General features: G+C 38.5%; 1 protein-coding gene and 1 long non-coding RNA gene across 6 annotated transcripts in view; one reads left to right on the forward strand and one right to left on the reverse strand.

Moving 5' to 3' along the window:
* MTMR2 (myotubularin related protein 2) overlaps positions 1–21,763 on the forward strand; it is a 118,170-nt gene that overhangs the window by 17,546 nt on the left and 78,861 nt on the right. The gene's annotated exons all lie outside the window — the stretch shown is intronic.
* LOC130458722 (uncharacterized) overlaps positions 1–21,763 on the reverse strand; it is a 43,574-nt gene that overhangs the window by 14,343 nt on the left and 7,468 nt on the right. Inside the window, exons 2-3 of one of the 2 annotated variants that reach the window (XR_008918109.1) lie at positions 16,921–17,121; positions 11,858–11,932 (exon numbers count right to left, since the gene is read on the reverse strand). This is a non-coding gene — a long non-coding RNA (uncharacterized LOC130458722). Of the gene's footprint in view, positions 1–9,588; positions 11,933–16,920; positions 17,122–21,763 lie in introns of those variants that run through there. The other variant, XR_008918108.1, reaches the window with a different exon arrangement.

Genomic DNA, 21,763 nt, shown 5'->3' on the forward strand with positions numbered 1-21,763 from the left:
GTATGGTCAATTTTTGTGAATGTGCCATGTGGTGCTGAGAAGAAGGTGTATTCCTTTTTATCCCTATTTATTTTTCTCCATATGTCTATTAATTCTAATTTTTCTAAGATTTCATTCACTTCTTTTACCTCTTTCTTATTTATTTTTTGATTTGATTTATCTAAATTTGATAATGGTTGGTTTAAGTCTCCCACTAATATGGTTTTACTGTCTATTTCTTCCTTCAATTCTCCTAGTTTCTCCATTAGAAATTTGGGTGCTATATTATTTGGTGCATACATGTTGATTAATGATATTTCCTCATTGTCTAGAGTCCCTTTTCACAAAATATTATTACCTTCCCTATCCCTTTTGATCAGGTCTATTTTTGCATTGGCTTTATCAGATATCATGATTACCACTCCTGCCTTCTTTCTATCAGTTGAGGCCCAGAAGGTCTTACTCCATCCTTTAATTCTGACCTTGTGGGTGTCAACCCGCCTCATGTGTGTTTCTTGAAGACAACATATGCTAGGGTTTTGGATTCTAATCCATTCTGCTATTCGTCTACGTTTTATGGGTGAGTTCATCCCATTCACGTTCAAAGTTATGATTGTCATTTGTGGACTCCCTGGCATTTTGATTGCCTTCCCTAATTCTAACCTTTTCTTCTTCGGCTCTACCTTTTAGTCCAGTGATTTACTTTGAATCAGTCCCCCTTGTCCCCTCCCTTGATGTTTCCCTTTTTAGTCCCTCCCTTTTTCTTCCCTCCCCCTCCCCCCTCTCTTTCCCTCCCTTTTGGTTCTCCCTCCCCCCCTCCCCCCCTTGGTTTTCCCTTCTCCTTACCCTTGTTGGGTAAGATAGAATTCAAGATCCCAATGGATCTGGATGTTTTTCCCTCTCAGAGTTGATTTCCCTGAGATTGAGGTTTAAGTACCCCCCCCCCCCTCCTTCTTATAGGAGTTTTCTTCCCCTCCCCTTCCCATGTGAATCTTTGTGTGAGAAAGATTATTCTATTTGGTCTTTCTTTACCCCCTATTTATACATTACATTTTCCCCACATGTTGGTATACATAGATTGATATAAATGTAGTCCTTATAGAAGAGAGTTTGAGTAAAAGAAGAAGATAACATTTTTCCCCTTTCCTTAATATTTACCTTTTCAGGTATTCCTTGCTCTTTCATTTTCGGTATCAAACTTTCCACAGAGCTCTGGTCTTTTCTTTGCAAAAAGTTGGAAATCTTCTATTTTGCATAACAATTAAATTTTAAAAATTTTAATTGAGGGGGTAGCTGGTTGGCTCTGCGGATTAAGAGCTAGGTTTAGAGAGGGGAGGTCCTAGGTTCAAATCTGGCTTCAGACACTTACTTCCTAGCTGTGTGACCCTGGGCAAGGCCCTTAGCCTCCATTGCCTAGCCCAATGATGATGAATCTTTTAGAGATGGAGTGCTGGCACTGCCCCCCCCCCAATTAGTGCAGTGCCTGACCCCCCCCACCTGCTCTGCCCCCCAAGTACCAGATGGGCCCTCCCCAACCCCACACAGGGGAGGGAGGAAGTGCTTCCGTGGGGCTGCTGTACAGAGGGGAAGGTGAAGTGAAGAATTTCCTCAGTGTAGAGACAGAGAGGTGAGTGGCCAGAGCACCTCACTTCCCTCCAAATTTGCTGCTGTGAGCCATCCACCTTACCCCCTATGCATTTTCATTGGGCTCCTGGCCAGAGGGGCCGGTGAATGTGAAAAAATGTACTTGAGGTATGGTGGAGAGGGGGAGGGGAGCAGCTCCAGTGGGAGGCCCACTGCCTTTCTAGTAACAAACTGGGGAGGGAGGGTGGGGAGGAAGGGCAAGTATGTGCCCACAGAGCTCTCTGCATGCCATCTTTGGTACCCATGCCATAGGTTCGCCATCACTGGCCTAGCCCTTACCATTCTTCTGCCTTGGAACAAATTCAGAGTATTGATTCTAAGACAGAAGGTAAAGGTTAAAAAAATTAATTTGCTTTTTAAAAAAAGTCATCTAAACCCTGTTATTTGGAGAACTGCTCACTCAGGGAGTAGTAGTCTAGTTAAAATTATATTCTTTCTACTATATTATAATAATAACTAATATTTATATAGTACCTACTATGTTCCAGGTAGTATGTTCATGCTCAGTACTTTACAAATATTATCTCATTTTATCCTCACAACAAATAAAGTGCCTGGTACTAAGGAGGTGCTCAAAAAATACACATTGCTTGACTTGATTTGATGTTACTCTAAAAACTCTATTAGATATTTTTACCTAAATTTTCCTTATAAGCAATAGCTTAGAATTTTTTTTTAAAAATCCATATCTTCTGTCTTAGGATCAGTTCTAAAATGGTCTTCTGTGGCAGGGATTAGGCAATCAAGGTTAAGTGACCCTCCCATAGCTAGTGTAAGAGAGGTAGTTCTCTGGCAATTATATAGCACCATCAATAAGGGAATGGAGATAATTATGGGCAAAAAGATAATCAGCAACAAGATAGATAACAGACTAGAGCTGTTTTTTTTTCCCAAATGACAACAATCCCTGAGATGTGCCAGGAATTTACAATGAAGAAGAATGAGAAACTGGGGAAGGGAAAGGAGCTAGTTACAGGTGAGGATACTAAGGATGCTGATAATGACAAAGACAAATGCAAGGATACCGAGATACCTATTACAACAACTCTTTAACAGTGGAGGTGTGCACCGAGAAAATGATGGTGGACAAACAGACAAACACTGAGCATGAGGAAGTCCCAGGGACACAAAAGATCATGCCTCTCAGGGATTCTGCCAAAGTTACCCTAGACTCTGGCATTCTCCATATGAAGGTGCATAAGTCTTTCAGCATCCAGGAATTGGATTCCCTGAAATGGGGAATGCCAGAATTTTGTGCCTAACCATTCAAATGTTTGAGGGAGTTGAAAAGAGCATTTAAATTATATGACCCTAATTTCTAAGATGTAGACATCCTACTCTTAGAACTGTTTGGCCCTCAGGAGCATGCAAAATTCATTAAGAGGATGAGGCTGGAATATTTTGAAGATCTGGATTTTTCCAGACCTTCAAACTTGACTTAAGAAAAGCACTGGAAGATTTATTGGAAGGGATCAAAAGTTTTTGTAATAGACCGAATGCTCGGGGAAAATTTGATAGACTGAGGCAAGAGCAGACAGAGCATCCTTCTGTCTACATGGACAGATTAGAAAGTGGGAGGAAAACACTGAGGCTATTTTGGGCTATACTTTACATGGGGGATAGCCAAGAAGCCATCTCCCATGTAAAGAGGCAATTTTTAAAAGGATGTGTCCAACACTTCAAGCATTTCTTCAAACACTTTTGTCCAAACTATGAAGCATTAAGTATCCAAGACCTGAGAGACTCCCAACACATATTTGCATGAGACCCATACAGAGCAGCAGAAAGAAAAGGAGGAATTGAAGCAGAAACTAGAAGAGACAAAAAACTCCCTTAGGCAGAAAGAGATAGAGGAGGTCAAGAATCTTGTTACCATCAGGATCTTCCCTTGCCAAAGACCACAATACCAAGCTGGGGGCAAAGAGATAATAGAAAATGCTTGTTATGCCAGAGTGGGACACATAGTCAGATTTTGTTCCATGAAGTAAGGTTATGAGTAAGGTTACAGCAGAGGCTCACAATATCACAACAGGACTACACAGAGGGTACAATAACTATGGAAGACATCAGACATACAATGACACAGACAAGCCCAAATATTGTGACCATTGCAAACTTAAAGAAGAAGCAACTCTCAGTCTCAAAACCATGCAACACCTGATTAGCTAGGGAGTGAAACCCTAGTATTCAGAGGTCCTTGTAAAAGGAAATGCCCGATATTCATCATGAAGCCAGAAGAACACAAGATTTAATGCCCAGAGGGTGCAAAGGAGGAAAACTGGGGATGTCATAACAGGGAGGAAAATAGCACAAGTGATGGTGGGAGAATTAAAGTCTATAGAGAAAGAGGGAGGAAATAAGAATTCAAAACAGGGAAATACAGGAGATGGAGAGGGAATTACAAAATGATATAAGAGACATGAAGAACAAAATATTTCAATCACATAAGGACAAAAAAGGAAACAATGGGAAAACTAAAGAACAAATCAAGAAATATTTAGAAAATTTCTTAATATGTAAATATGAATTGGGAATGGAGACTACAACGAATTGTAACAAATTCTCCAATCAAAAGCAGCATCACAAAATAACAGTAACAATGAAGGAGCATTACATTGATTTTCTAAACCCCAAAGACAAAGTAGCAACCAAATACTGTGAGGCAGTCCAGGAAGAATTCAAAATAGTAAAACCCGCCACAGGCTAAAAGGGCATGAGCATACCTTAACACTCAAAGAACAACAAGAGAAGCGAGAGGAGAATGAAAACAGATCAACCTATAAGACCCAACAGCAAAAGGTTTCTTTCCTAAAATCTAGAAATCTATGATCCCAAACCATCAAAACAAACCAATGAAAACAGATATGAGTAAGGGATGAGCACAGCTTAAAATCTATTCCACAAAACACTTTAGGAAGATGGTTAAGGGAAAACAGAGTAAAGAGTTAACAGATGAGTACTCTAAGCAGCTCTGAGCTTCAAAATTCTAACAGGCTAAATGCAGGGGAATTGTCTGATTCAACATTCTGAGACTGTCTGTCACCTTATACTTGAGACAGACTCCCAAACTGAAAATCAAAGGGGAGAGAACCAAACCATCAAAATTTCACATGGAGGGGTAGAGAATCACAATTTAAAAGAAGGGGAACCAGATTTATCAACAAAATACACAAAGTTACAGCATATTAAGGGACAAGAGCTGTTATAGGACTTGGGGAAAATAGAACAATTGAATGCTATGGTACCAATCCTACAAGAACACCATACTCAAGAACCTTATGCATGGATCGAAGTTGGAGAGTAAGACTATAAAGCTCTAATTGATACTGGGGCAACAATATCTGTTTTAAAGTCGTTTCCAGGGGACAGTATCATAGATGGATCAGTTAGAGTAACTGGAGCCACCAGGGAAATACAACAAGTTCCAAAACTTGAACCTAAGATGGTGAAGCTAGGTCCTTTGTCTATAGATCATACATTCTTACTGATATCTGGGTGTCCCGATAACCTTCTGGGGAGAGACTTTCTATGTAAAAATGGGGCAACCATCCACTGTGAGCAGTCAGGGAAAATCTATTTGCACCTACCAAAACAATCTTTGAAACACTATCCACTGTTATTCTTAGGGCAATTAGATGAAACACCTGATCAGCTGCACACAGAAACACCAATGTTTGATATCCCCAAAGACATTCCACAGGGCATATGGGCTACACATGCAAACAATGTGGGGAAGATAAAATCAGCAACACCAGTGAAAATTCAAGTTAAAGAAGGAATACCTCCTAAGATCCCTCAATATAAATTAAGCAAAGAGGCTATAATGGGTATAATACCTATCATCAACAGTTTGCTGAAGCAGGGAATATTGAGATACACGATCTCAGAATTCAATAGCCCAATAGTAGCTATCAAAAAGAACAAAAGGAACCCTGTTGGATCAATCTCTTGGTGATTCGTGCAATATTTGAGGGTGATCAATGACTTGTAAAGAAAACTTACACAATTACTCCATTCCCAAGTGCCATTATATTAGAGATACCTAGTACAGCAAACCAGTATACTGTGACATAGCAGGCATGTTAGCATCTTAGAAGTATGGTTGATGTATTGATATTGTATCATATATATTCATTTACCAGACACATGGTCAAATCAGTTAATGGTCATTGTATAGAAGTTACAGTCCAAAGGGCAAGAGAATTCCCGAGCGGCCACAGGGGCCCAGCTCACACCTTGGCAGACCACATTCCTTTGCAAGGCGCATGTCAGGTCAATCCCCACCTCTTTGATCTCGTCATTCATTGTCAATTCAACCAATGTTAAAACCTATGCCATGTTACATATTCATTGATCACCTCCCAATCCACATTCCCAAAACCTCCAATAAATATTGGGGAACAAGCCAAATCTCTCACTTACTTCCCTGGATCTTCAGAGTGTTCTATCCTAACTTTTTCCTCCTGATCTCTCTTTTCTCGCAACGTTGTCGCCCCCATGCTTCCTATTAATCCTCTGGCACTCTTGTCCATAGGAGGCATTAAGGAGTTCTTTCTCCCCACCTGTTTTCTTATTCCTCATATTTCCCATTCATTCTCTGGCACCCTTGTCAGTGGGAAATATTCACAGAGGTTGCGACTCCCCACGTGTTTTAACTTGTTGTCTCTGAGTCTTTATTATTCACCTATTTCTTTCAGTCTCCCTTCTCCTTCTCAGGTTATCACCCACAGGTAAAAAATATATAGGCACCACAGGCCGGTCCTTATATATACCATTGTCGACCTCGCCAACACATATTTTACGGTCCCATTGCATCCAGATAGCTAAAATATTTTTGCATACTGATGGGGGGGGGGAGGGAATCATAAACTCTGCTGGACTCTATTAGTTCAAGGCTGTTGCAAAAGTGTCTCAATATTTTGCCAGCTATTGAAGAGAGATCTAGAATCCATCAAGTTCAAGCACAGCAAGATAGTGTACTATGTGGATGATCTTCTTGCATCACCAGATGCTAAAACATGCCTGTAAGACTCAAAAACCTTGCTTATAGAATTATACAAGAAAGGGCATAAAGTGTCAAAGAAGAAATTACAATGGGTCTCACCAAGAGTAGAATATCTGGGATTCATCCTAGAAAAGGGCACTAGGAAAATCTCCAATAAAAGGATAGATGACATCTAAAAGCTGGGGGACCTCAGAACAAAGAGACGACTTAGGGTGTACCTTGGGATTTGTGGTTTTGCGAGGCAGTGGGTCATAGGTTATTCTAACATTTCCAAATACCTCACTGATTTAACAAAGAATGAGGTAGAAGAATCCCTGCAACTTAACAAAGGAATACCTGCATGCTTGATTACAGCTGAAGCAAGCAATTTTATCGGCTCCAGCGTTAAGAATCCCAGACTATTCAAAAGAGTTCTACCTGTTCATTAATGAAGCAAAGGGGAGAGTTTCTGGAGTCCTAGCCCAGAATTTTGGACTGCAGATGAGACCAATGGCATATTATAATACCATTCTAGACCCAGCAGCCCAGGACATGGTTCATTGTCTCAGAAGCATAGCTGCTGCTACTCTGATGGTCAAAAAGGCAAATGACTTAGTGCTGGGATGCAGATTACATGTTCACTCTGCCCATCAAATTGAAAAACTATTAAAGATGCGTGACATACAAGCATTTACACCTGCAAGATTATTCCAGTATGAGGTCATATTACTAGGGAATGAAAATCTGTCTTTACATCAATATGCTCCATTAAACCCAGCAACCCTGTTACCTCATTTGCTCTTAGGAGAGGAACCATTGCACATTTGTATACAAGTTATAGACATAGTGCAGAAGTCTAGAAAGGATTTGAAAGATACTCCCCTCATCAATCCTGACTTATAGTTATTTTCAGATGGTTCCTCTTACATACACAAGGGCAAAAACGTTACAGGTGCATCTGTAGTCACACAAGATGAGACACTCTGGCATGCTTCTCTACTTAGCCATGTCAGTGCTCAAGGACCAGAACTCAAAGCTCTCACCATGACTCTTATCTTGGGAAAAGATAAAGGAATGAATATTTTTTTGTGACTTGCAATATGTATTCTCAATTGTACAATGGGTAGCAGACATATGAAAGAGCATGGGGTTCGTTACAACAGCTGGGAAGAAAATTGCATATGGGAGACTTATATCTCAACTCTTAGAGGCAGTGTTATTTTTTTTTCAACCCTTACCTTCTGTCTTGGAGCCACTTGGCTCCAAGGCAGAAGAGTGGTAAGGGCTAGGCAATGGGGGTCAAGTGACTTGCCCAGGGTCACACATCTGGGAAGTATCTGAGGCTAGATTTGAACCTAGGACCTCCCATCTCTAGGCCTGGCTCTCAATCCACTGAGCTACCCAGCTTCCCCCAGAAGCAGTTATTGCCAAGAGAAGTAGCAATCATGCATTGTAGAACTCACTCATTTGGCAAAGATATCCCAGGGTAACCATAGAGCCAATATAACAACAAAATATGTGGCTAGATTTGGTCCCATGCAGGTGCTAAACTTCTCTCTAGTTGAAAAGCACAAATTATTCTAATATAGTTAGTCTGTTAGTACATTAGTATTTACAAACATACATAGGTTTGTATCTGTACAAATTTATATATGTACAAATATATAATACAATGTAATGTGCTTTCTGTGCAAACTCATGCAGATAAGAAATTTCTTTGTTTGAATTTTCACAAAAATTTATATATATATCAGTATTGCATTCAAGGCAATGTGAATTGTCAAGATGACAAATTTGCGCAAAACTGAAAGGGGGATTTGTAAGAGAGGAAAGCAGACTCATCATGCTGGAAGACCATCTTTAGCGGGGCAGGGCAGGAAGGAGAGAGAATTCCGGAGAAGGAACAGAGGAACTGAGAAGATCCAAACAGTTGAACTCATTTCTCTTTGGGAAGCCCACCAGGTGAAGTCTGACCCCAGTATCCAATGGAAGACAAACCAGAGTGAATAGGACTTTGCCAGAAAGCTATTCACCACAAGATTTCCTCTCAATCCCTCTAGACAGCCTTGAATTTGATATCATAGCCAGGGCAGCCAGGAATTAAGACAGCTCCCACAATTGACCCCAGAGAGTCAGGCAGCCAAAGCCTGACCCTGCAGGATTTGGGGAGAAGGGGTCCAATTGTTATTTAGGGACTTCCTATTTCCCACCTTCCTACTGCCGTATCCCACAACTTATTTGCCCTACCTTTCATGTGTTCCATTAGAATAAATAGCAATTTGCTAGATTGAGTGCCTGCTTTGTAGTATCCAAGAAGGGAGACTTGGAGTTTGGGGGGAGGAAAGTTACACTTCTCTCCTCAGAGAAGGAGAAGCTGTCTGTCCTGTATTTTATTTCAACCAAGTCTCTGAGGGAACAGTAGCCTGTGATTCTGAAGGCAACCAGAGTGGGGTTTACTAGGGAAAGAGAGGGGGAAACCAATGTATCCCCTCTCTCCACCTCTTGGCTCCATTCCATCTATTCTTCACTCTGGTCCTGAATTCAGTGGTAGGAGACTCCATTTCTCTCCCTCCATTACACTAGGAAGTATCAGACATTAAAGTTGAACCCAGGCCCTCCAGGCTGGCACTCTATCCACTATGCTATCTAGCTGCCCCCAAGTAATAGCTTTTTAATCAATAATTTGTTAGTTTTTTTAAAAAATGATAGTTAATTAAACACATCTCTTCTTTGTCTTGTGTAAATTTTGCTTTCCAGTGCTCATCGAAAATATGAAACAAGTAACAAACCCTGTAGGTGTCTAGAGTTTCAATGTTGAGAAAAGACAAGATCAATACTTTTCTCGTATGTCAGTTCTTTTTCAAGTGGGATTTTACAGCCATTGGTCCTAATTCAGTAATATAGAATCCAAAGACATTTTTATTTCGAAATAGAAATAATATGCTGGAATTTTCTAAAAAGACAATTGCTGTTTCAAAGTAGGAATAAATTTAATCTTTTGATGAGATTGGAGGGAATTTTGTATATACATAATCAGGCATTGACCATTATCTTTTTTTTTTAAGTTTTGGAAAATTTTATTTAATTAATTTAGAATATTTTTCCATGGTTACAATATTCATGCTCTTTCCTGCCCTCCCCAACAACCCCACCTGTAGCCGATGTACAATTCCTCTGGGTTTTACATGTGTCATTGATCAAGTCCTATTTCTGTATTATTGATATTTGCATTAGGGTGATCATTTAGAGTCTGTATCCCTAATCATGTCCCCATCAACCCATGTGATCAAACAGCTATTTTTCTTCAGTGTTTCTATTCCCACAGTTCTTCCTCTGAATGTGGATAGTGTTCTTTCTCCCAAGTCCCTCAGAATTGTCCTGGATCATTGTATTGCTGCTAGTAGAGAAGTCCATTACATTCGATTGTACCACATAGTATCAGTCTCTGTGTATAATGTTCTCCTGGTTCTGCTCCTTTCACTCTGCATCAATTCCTGGAGGTCATTCCAGTTCACATGGAATTCCTCCAGTTCATTGTTTCTCTGAGCACAATAGTATTCCATTACCAACTGATACTCTGATTTGTTCAGCCATTCCCCATCATTTTTCCAATTTTTTTGCCACCACAAAGAGCGCAACTATGAATATTTTTGTAGAAATCTTTTTCCTTATGACTTCTTTGGGGTATAAACCCAGCAGTACTATGGCTGGATCAAAGGACAGGCGGTCTTAGCGCCCTTTGGGCATAGTTCCAAATTGCCCTCCAGAATGGTTGGATCAATTTACAATTCTACCAGCAATGCATTAATGTCCCAATTTTGCCACATCCCCTCCAACATTTATTATTTTCCTTTGCTGTCATGTTAACCAATCTGCTAGGTGTGAGGTGGTACCTCAGAGTTGTTTTGATTTGCATTTCTCTGATTATGAGAGATTTAGAACACATTTTCATGAGTTTATTGATAGTTTTGATTTCTTTATCAGAAAATTGCCTATTCATGTCCCTTGCCCATATGCCAATTGGGGAATGGCTTGATTTTTTTGTACAATTGATTTAGCTCCTTATAAATTTGAGTAATTAGACCTTTGTCAGAGGATTTTGTTATGAAGATTGTTTCCCAATTTGTTGCTTCCCTTCTGATTTTAGTTACATTGGTTTTGTTTGTACAAAAACTTTTTAATTTGATGTAATCAAAATTATTTATTTAACATTTTGTAATTTTTTCTAACTCTTGCTTGGTCTTAAAATCTTTCCTTTCCCAAAGATTACCCTTTTAAAACAAATCAGTCAATGTATTGTAACAAGCATCTTTTTATTTTTTCCTAACATATATTTATAAAAAGTGGAAAATCTTAACAGAGAAAAAACAAGCTGGCCACTTAGTCTGCAGTAACGCAGTCTTGTTAAGGATTATTTGGAATTTGAATATTTGTGAAAAAAGAGAGAGAGTATCATGTTAATAGACCAAGTAGAGAAAGAGGCAACATAGCATTGTGGTTGGAATCCTGGGCTTGGAGTCAAGAAAGCTTGGACTCAGTTCTTGACTTTAAAAAACCAAATCCCTAGACCTTACCTACTAAATTACCAATAATTTCTTCTAAACAGAAGACAACAACCACAATAACAATAACTAACATTTATATAGCATTGTAAGGTTTGTAAAGTGCTCTCTATATATTATCTCATTTGGCTCATAAAACAACTTCGTAAAGTAGGTGCTATTACGATCCTCATTTTATCTTAGGAAATTCAAGCTGCGAGGTTATATGACAACACTAAGCAGGGTTCAAACTTACCTAACTGCTCATGTATTGGGGTTCTTGGACTTCAAATTCTTAACTTTGTAACTTCTTTGTATGTTAACTTTAGGCCATGTCATTAAAACTGTAAGGGTAATTTTAGGGTTGTGACTTAATCTAAATTAATTTGGTTGCCAGAGAAAATCCCAAATAAAATACCCAAGTCAGTTTGGAAATTTATGGTGATTTTAATTAATATCGAGGGACAAAATTAAGGAGAAGAGAGAGAGAGAGGGTTTAGGATTTCTCCCACCTGGCTTTTGCCAGGGGGAGTTCAAAGACCTCTACTAGGAGGTTTTTGAAGGAGATAAGAGACTTTCCTAAGAGGATAGTGTTTGGAAGGTAAAGGAGAAAAGAATCAGCCTAAACTCCAAGAGAGCTCAGTGAAGATGCCTCACCTGAACTAGGCTACTAAACTTCTCCCAGTATAGTATCAAGGAAAAAACTCACCGCCAAACCTGGACAATCGCTGCCACCATGCCAAGATGCAGAAATGCTCAGCAAGCTGCCGCCAGAGCCACCTCTCTGTGGAAAGAGACCGGAGACAGGAAGTGACGCAAAATATATAGACGGTTTTTACTTCACTTTCCTGCATCTCACATGTACCAATGGTAGCTTAAGCTTGACTTAGGACAGCCCAGGGGTCTGTCAGTTGTTTCTGATTTGTCATTTGCTAGCACATGTCTGTCATAGGCCATCCTCCTAAATACTTAATCTTTAAGTATGAGTGTAGACATTCCTGTTTTTGTTAGACTAAGTAGGGTGGAGTAATCTGAAGTTCACAAAACTAAGTATTTTATGTTCACGTAAGGATGTGAAGCTACAGGGTAAAATGATTCTTACTCCTTTTTTCCCTTTAGTTGACTAAGAAGCAAGAGCTTCCATGGTAAATAATAACATAGTCTCTATATTTTCAACCTGAACTTTTCATTAAATTTTCCAAGAATCCAAAAGTTTGTTTTGATTGTTGAATGACTTATATTACATATCGCTTTGATAGGTCATCATCAAATCCCATTCCCCACCCCCCACTTGATTCCTTATTCCCATTCATTTAGTCCTCTCACCCCAGTGTCCCAACCAGAGCCATCTCTTCTTTTCACTGTGCTCACTGCCCTTGATTTTAAATATTTTCCTTTTCTATTTGCAGATTCTAGCTGTTACTGAAACCTGACCAGACTTTCCAGGACCATCTATATCTTAACTCATTCTCCTTAGAACCCTGATCAGATCAGAGGAATTGGAATGCTTCTTACAATTGCCACTTCCAGGTTCTCCTGTCTCCATCATTCAGTGATCTCTCCTCCTTTGTGGTTCATGTAATTCATATCTGCTAATCAAAAATCCTGGTGGCTGTTGTCTACAGATCTTCAAGATATTCTCTTTCTTCCTCAATGAGTTAGATACATGGCTTCTGACTTCTCTCCTCCCCAACTCCTGCCCTCATACTAGAGTACTTCAAAATCAATGTTGATTTCCCCTTAAAATATAATCACTCAGTTCCTCAGCCTATTCACTTTCCATGATCTATTCCTTTATTTTACACCAGCCATGCACACAGTTATACCTTTGATCATCCATAAATGTACCACTTCCTTGTTCAAGAATGCTGAAATCTCATTATTTGACCATCATTTATTTCTTTTCCACTACCCCCTCTGTCTTTCCTCCCCAAACCTTGTTCTTTATTCACACCGTGACTTCTAATTCCTTGACCCCTCAATTCTCTCCCAGACCATCTTTCCTACACTAGCCACTCTCTCTGTTTTTCTCCCTCTTGACCTCATGGTGAACCAGTTTTAATTCTACATTGGCCTTTAATCTTGAGTCCCTGGTCTGCTACCATCTTGAGCCCTGCTAAGCCTCCATCTTAGATCATAGTCACCATCTGTAGTTTTTGCTGCTACAAATGTGCTGCTGAATATAGGTGGAGAAAACTCACACAACAGATCTGTTTGGGTTCACTACAAATTATTGCTACCTGACTTCAATGGAGTTTTCACTGCGTAACCCTTCTATAGCTTCTTGTCGACTTGCTGTTCCATTCACCACAGTGTCTTTACTAATCTTTTATTCTTCCTCAAACCTTCCATGTTCCCCCCCTCCCCCCAACTATATCAGTTTAGAGCCTTGTCTCATTTTTTAAAAAGACCATTTGCTTTAAACTTTTTTCTTCCCTCTTCTTCATCTCATGTCACTCATATACCTTTTGTTCTTTCTTCATCAGTCTTACATGGAGAGTTGGTATCATTCCTTACCAAGTCCAAATCTTCTGTCTGTTCTGTCCTATCTCTTCCAACCAAATTGTTCCCTCTCTCATCCCAATTCTATCACTTGTCTTCAATTTCTTCCCATCTGTTGGCTCTTTCCTACATAATGTCTCCATTATCCTAAAAAAAGGTCACCTGATCTTTCTAACCCCTTTAACTGTTCTCCTATATCTTTTCTGTTCTTTGTGGCTGAACTCTTTGAAAAAGCTGTCTACACTAATAGGTACTTCTGACTTTTCTCCTCTAATTTACATTTTAATTCCTTAAAATCTTGCTTCCAACATCATTCTATTGAAAATGATCTCTTCAAAGTTACCATTAATCTCTTAATTGCCAAATTCAGTGGATTTTTCTCAATCCTCATTCGTTTTTACCTCTCTGCAGCCTTTGACACTTTTGAGCACTCTTTTTCTTCTTGATATTCTCTTTTCTCTAGGTTTTTGGGACAATATTCTCTCTTGGTTCACTTCCTACTTATATTATCACCTCTTTCTCAGTCACTTGGTAACTTTGGTAACTCCAATGGATTTAATTACCAAAATGATTCTCAGATCTGTCTATCTATCTGTCCTTCCCCAATCTCACCTGACCTCCAGTGTCTCATTTCTAACTGCCTACTTGACCTCTTGGACTAGATATCCTGCAGATATCTTAAACTCAACATGTCTAAAACGGAATTTATCATCTTTTTCCTTAAATCATTCTCCAATACAACTTCCCTCTTATTCTGGAAAGCAATATCATCCTTCTAAACCACAAGCTCACTATCTCACCCTCCCTCTCCTATCCAATCTATTACAATGCCTTTTGACTTCACCTTTCCTCACATCTTCTGATTATGTTCTCTGTTCTTCTCTGATACCGCTATACTCTGGCAATTGTCCTTATTACCTCACCCTTGTACTATTGCAATTGGCTATGTTGGGGGCTGTCTACCTCAAGTCTATGCACTCTAAACCATCCTCCATTTAGCTGCCAAGGTGGTTTTCCTAAAGTGCAGGTCTAGGATACTTCTCTACTTGATAAATTCCAGTGATTCCCTATCACCTTCAAGATCAGATATAAAATTCTTTGCTATTGAAAGCCCTTTATAACAGCCCACCTTTTGCCTTTCTAGTCTTCTTATACCTTACTTCCCACCATGTACTCTTTGATCCATTAACACTGGCCTCCTTGCTGTTCCATAAATAAGATACTTATCTTCAGACTCCAGCATTATTTGGCCATTCCTCCATGTTTGGAACACTCACCCCCTCATTGATCTCTTAATGGTTTCCTTCAAGTTCCATCTTCTACAGAAAACCTAATTTGATCCTCCTTCATTCTAAGGCAGTCAGTGATGGTGAACCTTTTAGAGAAAGTATGCCATGCCTTGCTTCCCCCCCCCCCCCCAGTGTCATACAGGGGAGGGAGAAAGTGCTCTCATTGGGCTGCTAAGCCGAGGGGTGGGTGAAATGAGGAATGTCCTCAGTGAGTGTAGAGAGGGGGAAGGGAGTGGCCCAAGTGTCCACTCCGCTCCAACTGTGAGTTGCCCACTTTATTCCCTGTGTGCTCCCATTGGGCTGCCAGGCAGAAGGATGGATTGTGTGAAAATATGTCCTCTGTTATGGTGGAGGGGGGAAGGGAACAGTTCCAGTCAAGTCCCTGTGCCTTTCTAGTAATGGACTCTAGTGGGCAACAGTGCATATGCCTACAGAGAGTGCTCTGCATGCCCTCTCTGGCACCCATTCTAAGCTTTTCTTTGTCAATTATTTCTTTTGTCTTTTTTTATATAGCTCATTTGGATATTTGTTGGCTTGTTTTCCTCTTTAGATTTTTAAAATTCCTTGAGGGCAGAGGCCATCTTTTACCATTCTTTGTAATAGCACAGCTCCTGGCACAGAGTAGACCCTTAATGAATGGTTCTTGACTGAATTGTGGATTGCCATGGATGAAGTATTATTCATTATCTAGTGGCCAGGTTTTTGGTGATGATTATTCTTTGGGATATTGGACATTGGAGAGTAAATATGGACTGTTGCTTTTAGGTGCTAAAAATAAAGATGTAGTGAGGTAAGTTTTAGTTTTAGACTTAGGAATTTTAATAGGCATAAGTCACACACACACAGACACACACAGACACAGAGTTGCTCCTTGCCACCTGAAATGCTCTTGATAATAATGAAGAGGAAGTAGTTTTTAAGCAGGGAATAGTTGACTGTTATGAAAAGTCCTAGTGATAATAAGCCTTAAATTTACCAGTTTTAACTCTGAAAATAATAATGTTCAGTTAATATTATAAAGCATAATTTTATATAAAACACATGCCTTCATTGGTGATTCTTCAAACATATAGTCAGTCCTTGGATATGAACACAAGTTAAATCATAGCGTTTTCCAAAATTATCAGGACTTAATCCAAAGCATGAATCCTCTTTATAAAACCTCCAAATTGTTAGCATCTGGCTTTAGCTTGGACAAATCTGTTAATACATAGGGAATTCATTACCTTTTGAGCCAATCCATTTAGTATTTCATAAGCTTCAATTATTAAGATTTTTCCACTCCTTTACTGAATGGAAATCTTTCTCTTTGCAACTTATACCCATTTGTCGTAGCTCTAAACTATAGCACCACGCAGAATAATTATAATATGTTTTCAGTATGATACCCCTTTAGGTTTTTGTAGATAAGTTTCATGTTCCCATAAATCTTTACTTTCACAGATTAAACCTTTCAGATTCTTTGGTCATGCTTATACAGTGTAATTTTGAACTTCTTTCGTCCTTTAATTGCTATTCTTTCACTTGGTCAATATTTTTGTTCAATTGTTTTTTAGTTATGTCCAATTCTTGAAACATTTGGGTTATTTTGCCAAAGATCCTGGAATGATTTTCTGTTTGTTCCTCCAGCTCCTTTTACAGATGAGGAAACTGAGGCAAACAGGATTAAGTGACTTGCCCAGGGACACACAGCACGGAGTATCTGAGGCCAGATTTGAGTTTAGGAAGATGAGTCTTCCTGACTCCAGGTCTGACAGTCTATCCACTGCACTACCTAACTACCCAATCAATGTGTATGTATATGTGTAACCACATATATAGCTACTAGTATTAAACACAATACTCCAGATATTATGTGATCAGCATAGATTACATATGGTGGTATGATCACTTCCCTTTTTATGGATACTGTACTTCTTTTATACTTCAAAACCCCATGATTTCATCAGAGTACATCCTCTCACTAATACAGATCACATACCTTTCTGTAACTTAGTGTAAGATCTTCTAAAGTTGTGTGACCCCAAAAATTGTCATCTTGAAGGCAATCTGTTAATGAGCCTCTCCAAAAATAGGCTGGTCATATATACAAACAGGCCATCCTTGTGTCCATGTTCAAAGCCTTTTTAGCTTGTTACTTGCATTCTTCTGGAATAGCTTTTCAGGATAACAGGTCACAATCCTTGTTATAACAAGAGAGACCTTAATTATACTTCTAAATAGTATTAGTAAAAAAGCAGTGATTTTCTTGAGATATTTACTAATATAATTAAGGAAAAGAATTATAGCATTTATTACATATCTGTGTTGATAAGACAAATATTATGGGAAAAACTGCTGGAAATAACCTGTAGCTTATATAAAAGGAAACTATCCCTGGCTTTAAAACTTAACTTTTTTACTTGAGGTTTACTTGAGGACTGTTCATTTTAAGATTAAAATAATTAAAAATTCCAAAAAGCTAGGACCCTGAAAAGTACATGAAGAAAGTTCTTCTCTTTGTACAAAAAGTAGAATTCTAAGGTTTAGGTGACTGCTAATTTTTGATAACTATTTTTTTCACCATTTTGTGTCTAAAGTTAACCTATTGGGGGGAAAGTGGTATATTTTATATTTTGATGAATTCTTGGCTACTGACCACTGATGTGAGTATTCCCTTCATTTTATTTTTTTTATTTGATTATTATTATTTAAAAAAAACAACCTTTACCTTCCATCTTAGAATCAATACTGTGTATTGGTTCCTAGGCAGAATAGTGGTAAAGGCTGGGCAATGGTGGGCTTAAGTGATTTGCCCAGGGTCACACATCACACACATAGTGGTGAGATCTGAACTCTTGACCTCCTGTCTCAAGGCTTGGATCTCAATCCATTGATCCAAACAGCTACCCCTTTATTTTTTCAGAGGGCAACTCACTGATGTTATCTCATCTTTTGTAATTCTTGTCATTGACTTCAGAAATTCTCCATAGAGGATCTAAACAGTGTATTAGAGGACTTCCTCTGGTACTTTCAATATTTTGTGAATACTGTTGCAGCACTAGGATTCTCCACTTTGTTACCTTTAACTCATGTAACAGGGCCCAACTTCCACCTTTTCTGATAGCATATATTCTTTTCTTTTGTACTTTTACATTTGTTCTTGTGTATATAACATTTCCCAATAAATAATCCCTCTCATTCTAGAACTTTCATTTTAAAAAAAAAAGAAAAAAATTTAGCACAGTTCTTTAGACTGACAGCTAATGTTCAACTTATATAATTAGGTATTTTAAAACAGCACATTATCTGGAACGAAAATTAACCAGTATGTTCAACTTCAATTCTGTTGTATTTTAGTACTGTTTTTATTTACTTAATTGTGTATTTTTTTTGTTTTAATTTTTTTATTATATATTCCTTTTCTAGATTACATGTAGATGCGATTTTAGTAATTATTTTCTGACATTTTGTACTATCATATAATATACATTTCCATGTTCATCATGATGTAAAAGATACACATATCACTTAGACAAGGAAAAAAGGAAAAATCTCATGAAGGAAATAAAGTGAAAAAATGGTATGCTTTAATCTGTCTTCAGACTCCTTCAGTTCCTTCTATGGCAATGTGGATAGTCTTTTTATCATCAGTGTCTTGGAGGTGTCTTATCATTGCCTTGCTGATAATAGTTAAGTCACTCACAGTTGATCATAGTACATGATGGCTGTTAAAGTATACAATACCCTTTTGCTTCTGCTCATTTTACTTTGCATCACTTCATATCAGCCTTTATAAGTTTTTTTTTATGATCATCCTATTTGTCATTTCTTAAGACAGTAGCATTCCATCACAATCATATACTCCAACTTGTTTAGTCATTCTCCAGTTGATGGGCATCTCTGGTTTCCAATTCTTTGTCACCACAATAAAAGCTGCTATAAATATTTTTGTTACAAATATGAAGTCAAAACGAAATAATTTGAGAAGAGGAAAGAACTTTAAAAAGGCTTCATGGAAGAAATGGCACCTGAGCTGACCTTTGAAGGAAACTAAGGATTATAACACAGAGATGTAAGAAGAGCAGGTTCAAATTTGGCCTCAGACCCTTCCCATCTGTGTGACCCTAGGCAGGTCAGTTAACCCCCATTGCCTAGCCCTTACTGTTTTTCTGCCTTGGAACCAATACATGGTATTAATTCTAAGACAGAACATAGGGGTTTTAAAAAATAAAAAAGGAATGCTTTCAAATAGAACAAACATACAACAAACAGTAATAAAAGGTTATAATAACCTTGTATTTGACAAAAGCATAGATCCAAGTTCCGGGTATAAAAACTTACTATTGTTAAAAATTGCTGGGACAATTGGAAAATAGTTTGGCAGAATCTGTAGAACTTTGGGAGTTTTTGATAAGACAATTTTGAAAAATGGAAGAGACTTTCAGTCCTTGGTTTGGACAACCGTTATGAAGGTTTGGGAGAGTTAAAAGTCTTCCACTGCTAGGTAGGCCTCAGGGTATAGGACTGAGGGCAGAACCCATTCCTGACTATTCACTGACAGGATTTGAGTGGGAGAAAGCTGATAGTCTAGGACTGACAAAGATGGGGCTGGTACCTTGTACCCCTGCCCTTCTGCTCTTGATTTGGGTCTGAGGGTGGGAGAAGCTTTCAGTCCTTGCTATGTACAGAGCTGGTTGGGGTATGTGTGGGAAGAAGCCTTCTAGGCCTAGCTGAGTCCTGGACTAGAGGAATCCTCAGCATGGCTGATGGAATTAAGATGTGGAGAAGCCCTTGGTTTCCTGGCCCTGGGCCTGAACTGAGAAGGAAGGACTGAGCTGAGCAGCAAGAAGTCACGGCTGCCTTCTGCCGGGCTTGGAAATGGGGTAAGGCAGTCTTTAAAGGCCTTGGTTCCTGGAGTCATTCGGTCCCCTTGGGTGGGGGTATGGTGGGGAACTCCCTGCCTGGGTGCAGTTCTCCCATGGGTGATGTCTTTGGACTGGTGAATGGCAGAAGAGCTGAATAACTTCAGTTCTCAAGGCCAGGGAAAAATGAATAGTGATAAATGGATTTTGTTTAGGGTTTTCTATGTGTGGGTGAATGGGAGGGCCCCTTTGAAATAGTCTATATCTGGGTAAATTCCAGGACAGGTAAGCAGATAATCATTTTTGGCAGTAGCTACAATTTCTTTTCCTTTATAAGTGATCTTTATAAAACAAACTTTTTTTTTTTAACCCTTACCTTCCTTCTTGGAATCAATACTGTGTATTGGTTCCAAGGCAGAAGAATGGTAAGGACTAGGCAATGGGGGTTAAGTGACTTACAGCTGGGAAGTGTCTGAGGCCAAATTTGAACCCAGGACCGCCTGTCTTTAGGCTTGGCTCTCAATCCACTGAGCTACCCAGCTGCCCCCAAAACAAACTCTTTTTAAACATTGTTTTATCTTTTTTCCCCCTTTTCTTTCTCCTTTTGGAGTATGTGAAATTAGCAAATTGATGAGTGTTGGCAGAACTGACATTCCTTACTTTTTTGCAGCTCTGCTATTTTGCAGGAAGTCTCCCCATTATATTAACATACCAACATTTATTTGTCCATTCTTCAGTTGTTAAACATATAGATTATTTCTTAAAAAAAATTTGCCTAGATGAATAGAGTACCTTCAAATATTTTTTTTTTCAGATAGGTTTTTCTACACTATTTTTAGGATATCCTAGTAATAGAAACACTGGTGCAAAGCATGATTGGTCTTTTTTTTTAATTTATCTTTTTTTTTACTTAGTGCATATTCATATTGTTTTCTGGAATGTTTGTGCCTATCTGCATTTCCATTCCATCAGAGGTGAAAACACTTCACACCTGCATATTTGTTATTGTTGAGTCTTTTTTTTTTCAGTCCTGTCTGACTCTTTGTGACCTCATTATAATTCTCTTGGCAAAAATCTTTGGAGTGGTTTGCCATTTCCTTTTCCCATTCATTTTATAGATGAGGAAATTGAGGCAAACAAGGTTCAATAACTTGCCCAGGGTCACATAGGTAGTAAGTTATCCGAGGCTGAATTTGAACTTAAGTTTTCTTAACTCCAGGGCCACTATCAACTCTTGACACCTAGTTGCCCACATCTGCATGTAGTATTCCAATATAGATTTCATAGAGATTAAAAAAGGCATATTGGTTGCTGATTTTTCTTGGTTATTAATTATTTTAAGAATAATGTTTTTATTCCTTTCTGAATTTTCCTTTTGAAATATTTCAAAATTTGATTCTTGAATGTTTTTAAAACTGTTCTAGCATCCATTCTTCTATGTGTAACTAGCTGTTTTTCACAATTTCATCTTTGGGATAATAGGATTATAAATTTAGAGCAATAGGATATTTCAGAGTTTATTTAATCTAATTGTCTTACAGATGAATAAGCATAGGACTGGAGGGTTTAAGTGTCTTACCAGAGTCATACATGTTATGTATAGGAGAGCAGGAAATTCATACCTAGCTCTTCTGATTCCAAATCTAGAAAACTTACTTCAGCATCATGCTACTTTTTCTGAAGTGCTAGCTTTCCATTTCATTGAATAATATACAATATTTTAAGGTAATGTAGTTGAATATAGTGCTTTCATTGCCATTGATAATGCTAACAGGCTATTATGTAATTCATTCTACTTCACATAAATTTAAAGTCGTCTTAGTTGTTCTTGGGATTATCTTCCACACCAAATTTGAATCCTGTTATTTACAAATACCTTCATCTCAACACAACCATAACCCTAATACCAGTTTCTAGATTGTTTCAGTTCATTATCAAGTACCTCCTCTTTGTCAGGCTATGTGTATAAATGAAAAAAAA

Source organism: Monodelphis domestica, chromosome 4 (genome assembly GCF_027887165.1).
Source record: "Monodelphis domestica isolate mMonDom1 chromosome 4, mMonDom1.pri, whole genome shotgun sequence".
Classification (NCBI taxonomy): domain Eukaryota; kingdom Metazoa; phylum Chordata; class Mammalia; order Didelphimorphia; family Didelphidae; genus Monodelphis; species Monodelphis domestica.